Below are 6,000 nucleotides of genomic sequence, written 5' to 3'. Positions count from 1 at the left end.
CACACCTTCGTATGGAACTGTTAAATAGTCAAAAAGGGCACATGCAAAAGTTGGATATATGAAATAAAATATGGTGCTTTCAATAGCATAGTTGACTATAAAATGTTCTGCTCTGTGCTTGATATTAAATGTGTTTTCAGTTTAAACTCAAGGTGTGAGACAAGGTCTCCTTACAGATAGAATTATTCTCTTCCATATATCTTATGAAGAATAGCATGCGTTCTTTTCTAGTGCAGCAGACCATAATTTGACCAAGTGATGCTGGTAGTAGTAAAAAACAGGGAGATAGAAAGCCAGGGAAGTTTATCACATCAGCTAGAAACCAGGAATAAAATTCTACACTTCAGTAATGCTTTAAAGTGTGCTCACAAATCATAAAAAGAACTTATAGACACAGTACTTGTACTTTACGGTAAAATTCTTATGCCTGAATAATTTGGGATAGCTTGTGCTTTTCTGCAGCAAAAGGAATTTGGGGGTGATGTGGCACTAAATCTGGAACTTCACAAATTTTGTTTCAGCATTATGGTAGTGAGTCTGCCTAGATACTTGCTTCTAGCATGGCTCCTCATTGGCTGCTCTTTAATGTACCCACTTCACAGTTAGTAGGAAAGGTTATACTAAAATGGCCATTCTAAAATGATGAACCAAAGACTTGTAGAATAGGTCTAGTACCAGAAATTCAGATTGCCATGTAGGAATTGTAAAAAAACAATTAAAAAATTCTTTCCCATTGCACAGTTTGATAGTAATGGGAAAAGCTCAGAGTTGGTTTCTCTTGTGAACTCAAGAGATAAAATTTTAATGCCTGGAGAACAAAATTCAAAAAGATAAAAAGTGGATATGGATACATTTTTATTTGGAATATCTTAGAACGTAGAATCACAGAATCATTGAATAGTTTGGGTTGGAAGGGACCTTCAAAGGTCACCTAGTCCAACCCCCCTGCAGTGAGCAGGGACATCTTCAACTAGATCAGGTTGCTCAGAGCCCTGTCCAACCTGACCTCGAATGCTTCTAGGGATGGAGCATCTACCACCTCTCTGGGCAACGTGCCAGTGTTTCACCACCCTCATTGTAAAAAAAATTCTTACTTTTATCTAGTCTGAATCTTCCCTCTTTTAGTTTAAAACTGTTACCTCTTTTCCTATCACAACAAGCCCTGCTAAAAAGTTTGTCACAGTCTTTCATGTAAGCCCCCTTTAAGTACTGAAAGTCTGCAATAAGTCTCCCCAGAGTCTTCTCCAGGCTGAACAACCCAAACTGCCTCAACCTTTCTTCATAGGAGAGGCTTTCCAGCCCTCTAATCATTTTTGTGGCCTTCTCCGGATCTTCTTCAACAGGTCCACATTTTTCTTCTACTGAGGACTCCAGAGCTGGACACAGGACTCCAGGTGGAGTCCCACCAGCACAGAGTAGATGGGCAGAATCAGGTCCCTCAGCCTGCTGGCCGTGCTTCTTTTGTTGCAGCCCAGGATACAGCTGGCATTCTGAGCTGCAAGCACACACTGCCCACATTGCACACATCTTATGAACTTGTAGGCCTGTTTTCTATTTGTGTGATGTAGAAATTGCATATGTTTAATAGTTTAGATCTGGTGAAGAGGCAGTGGTGATAGGAGGTGTCATACTGGAGCAATTTCTTCCAAATCGGATGGAGTATGGGCTGCATCAGGCAGTTCTAATATGGAGACGACAACACCAATAAGCTTCCTGAGTGCTGTAATTTAGTACATCCACAGTGCCATGTCTTTCAGTTTTCACAACATGCCCTTGACATGTTTTTTGAAAGCACAAATGGAAAGTCAGCATGAAATCTCTGTGCCGCTTGGTATTTTTCATAGCTTTTATAGCTGTTGTCACTTAATACTTTATAAACAAAACATTCTCAACTTTTCATTCTTGTTCTACTCAATGTTTTCAGACATCTCTGAACTCAAATTTCTGTAATGGTGTACTTGTTTGAGATGGAAGTATCACACCTGAAAACTATTTCATATGAGATAATATAATTTAGAGATGGAGAAAGACAGGATAATATTCTACTACTGTCAATGTTATTTTTCTTCCAATTTTGTATGTCTCCTCATATTTTTTTATTTTCCTTTTTAATTGTTAATTCATACGCAGTGAGGATTTACATGTCCATATAACCATCAGCTGTCTTTCCTGAGGAATCAATGTACAAGCCATCATTAGATCCCTGTATTACACCTTCTCATTCTTATCTATTGTCTACATTATGAAAATTCCTTTCCCTAACTATTATGTTGAGCAGTATGAAAATGTATTAACTTTGTTAATATATATTAGTTCACATTAGACACTGAAATGTAATGAGGTAGTGGAATTTTACTAGAGACATCAGCTTTGTTCATCCTTAAGTAAAACAAACTGATGGTCCAGCTCATGGAATAGACCAGAAGGACAGCCCAGCCCTGGAAATATGGACTATGTTTCTTGGAGGCTTAGAGGTGTCCTTGACAGATAAAAGATACCCCTGAACAGCCAAGACAATGCCAGCATCGTATAGCCCCTCTAATATGTCTTTGAAACCCTCCCAGCACCGTCTGGCATCATAGATAAGTAACTATAGCAAGACTGATGTCTGCACCAATAGACATGCAGCCAGAATGCATCCGAAATCTAGTTGCTTTGCAAAGTTTTACCATGATTAGTAATCAGTAGCATTGTATTAGTGATCAGTCAAATCTTGTTGTGACAAAACACTTGAAAGGTACAAGAACCTTGTGTGAAACTGCTTTTGGGATGCCCCAGTTTGGCTGGTACACTTCACGGGTGAATACATATTTAGCCTTGTAATTCTATACTTTGTGTCCTAGCCTTTCGGTCGGCACAAGCCAGCTGCAGATTTTCATAACATCTAGTTCAAAAACCCAAAGAAAAGTAACTGTCATTATACAGACATCGAGTTGTCTCCATTAGCTCCCTCTGGATGTCTCTCACTTGTGACCTCTCTTGTTGGGATGCAAAGTCTAGATCTCACCAAGTAAACTCCGTAAACTCCTTCTGGTTTAACTGTTGTTTACCTATTGGCATAACTAATCCTACTGAAAAAATAGAAGTACTGGCTCGGTGACATGACTGTAGAAAGTGACTCCACTGCATGAGAGCGATACGCTCAATGAGCTCTTTCTGATCTCCAACTTCACCAAGAAAACCAAAATTGGGGCACAAATATTCCGTTAACATCTTTCACATCACCACATGCTCTTTGGCTTGCCCTGGCTCTGCTCCCCTGTAGAACGATGAGGGGAGCACACCATAGATTTGTAGGACAAGCGACATGTGGGCAGCGCTCCCCTACCCCTGTGGCGCCAGGCTAACGCTGTCCTGACGCCCAGCACCTTCCTATGGACACCCGCTGCACCTCTCCTGCCTCAGCCCGTCCTTCCACCCTTCGTTTGCCTGGTTTCGGGCCCATTCTCAAGACGGCCCCTGCTCCCTCCCCTCCCCTCTCCCACGACAGCCGCCTTCCCCTCCCCCCGCTCCACCGGCCGCGTTCCGAACCCTCCAGAGGCTCCTCGTGCCCGGAGCCCCGGTTGCCAGGCAACGCCGTTTACCTCACGCCCGTTGCCATGGTGACAGCTCCGTACGCCCCGTCCCCGCTGGGCGGCCGCAATGGCGGCCCCTCTGCGGAAGGCCCTGGGGACCCCCACGGTGTGTGGGCCACCCCACACTTCCTGGCCCAGGCTGCCCTCCCCTGTGTCTTTTGATCCGGGAGGGGCTCTCAGCTGTGCCTGGCACAGTTTCAGGACCATAGTCCGCTCCATGGCTCTGAAAAAAATATATGAAAATAGGTTGTTCGCTAGAAGCAGAGATCAGGAATTCAGGGATGCGGGGCAGTGACCCTTCATGAGCTTCACCACAGTCATGGTTAGGCTAATGGGCAGGCATATATTTACTTCTCTACATGCCGTATGTTGGTGGAAGTAGGCTTCTCTGAAGGAGCGGAAGAGTGCGCATGGCCAGAGTGGAGCCATCATGAAGGGATCATCCTGAGTGCCAAATAAAACCCTTAAAACATCTGGGTTCCTATTGTAGGGAGCCACTCTCACCACTCTACTGGTGAACTAGCAAGTAAGTAAAACCACGGTTCTAATCCATAGCAAGAAGCAGAATGGTATAATGGAAAAGTACCAATTATTCCATTTTGATGTTAATACCATATGCTATTGGAAATTACAGAAAACATTATTATTATGTATATATTTTAAATTGGTTGTGTTGAATAAAATAGCTGTTACACCTATTCTGTGGTGACTGTATTATTACCACAGATTCAAATCAGGCTTTAGTGTTTATTTTTGTAAATAAAATCTTAAGACACTTTTGGAGGATAGTAGAAGAGAAATAACATTATATATTTTCAGCTTTAACTCTCTCCAGTGCCATTTCTGATGAATGGAAACTAGGAATCTGCATAAAACACCCTAACCTTGGAAGGGATAAATCTAGTACACATCAAGCCCAGTTGCCAGTTGCTCATGCAAATGATTGATAAACAGCTCAGAATACCCTTTCGCACCTGCTCATGGTACTTCAGTCACAAGCAATGGACTTTGCAGTTATAGAGCAGATATGTTTCATAGCTGTTGACAAAGCAAAATGAAAATTTCTGACAAATAGCTGAAATAATGAATCCTGTCCCCTGAACAATGGAACTAATTGGGATCAAAGGAAAACAAGCTTCAGTAACACTTAATTTAGAGCTTACAAGACATGTAGCCCCTGAACATGAGCTGGTAATAGCACTTGCAGACTCTTACAATCTTAGTTCAGTTGAGGAACGAAAGCACACAGAAGACTGCTGGAAGAAAGATTAGAGAATGGAAAAGTGGAAAGAGTCAAAGGAGAGTGTGTTGCAACAGTGGCAGAGGATGACAACATTAAGGGATGGGGTAAATAGAATGGATTGAGAAGATAAATGCTTGGCAGCTCTAATTTCAATCCTACTATTTGTCATAATCAATTGGTCCTCTTCCTTTTAATTCTTCTCTTGTCATAGGCAGGCATCTATCCACTCTTCACAGCCTTCACAGCCACAGGGAATGGCTGGTATAGAATGGATGCATCTCACACAAAACTGGGAGTGGAGAAGTGATTTTAGGTTCCTGTATTGTAGGGAATGTCTCTGTGAGAAGACCCTGTTATACTACTAGAGGGATAAGAATGTTTCTATGTGTACATTTCAGCCTGTTAGCCAAATTCTAAGAAGGTCTTCTCAAAAGTGGCACCTTCATTCAAATTTTGGGGACTATCCTTCCCTCGTGAAAGGGGCAAGAGAGGCAACCTAAACTTATCTCCCTTCCTTCCTTCCTTCCTTCCTTCCTTCCTTCCTTCCTTCCTCCCTCTCTCCCTCCCTCCCTCCCTCTCTCCCTCCCTCCCTCCCTCCCTTCCTTCCCTCCTTCCTTCCTTCCTTCCTTCCTTCCTTCCTTCCTCCCTCCCTTCCTTCCTTCCTTCCTCCCTCCCTCCCTCCCTCCCTTCCTCCCTTCCTCCCTTCCCTCCTTCCCTCTTCCCTCCTTCCTTCCTCCCTTCCTTCCTCCCTTCCTTCCTCCCTTCCTTCCTTCCCTCCTCCCTTCCTTCCTCCTTTCCCTCCTTCCTTCCTTCCTTCCTTCCTTCCTTCCTTCCTTCCTTCCTTCCTTCCTTCCTTCCTTCTCTCCTTCCTTCCCTCCTTCCCTCCTTCCTTCCTTGCCTCCCTCGATCCCTCCCTCTCTCCCTCCCTTCTGTTATGACCTGTAGGACCCCTACCTCAAAAATGTAAAAGCTCCTTCCTCACTTCCCCAAGCACACCAGTATCTGGAGAAATAATCTAAAATAATTCTGCTAAATAATGGAAATTAAATGTGTTATTAAGTAAGATGGTGGTACCTGGCAATGGCTGTATGCTGAGTTCCCCATTTGTTGGTGGAGTTAATCAGGATCAGTGAATATTACATGTTTTGGTTAGTTACCTGCCCCAGTATTGGAAAAAATGTT

This window comes from Nesoenas mayeri (genome assembly GCF_963082525.1).
Source record: "Nesoenas mayeri genome assembly, chromosome: 1".
NCBI classification, from domain to species: domain Eukaryota; kingdom Metazoa; phylum Chordata; class Aves; order Columbiformes; family Columbidae; genus Nesoenas; species Nesoenas mayeri.
Note: the sequence above shows the minus strand (reverse complement) of the source record.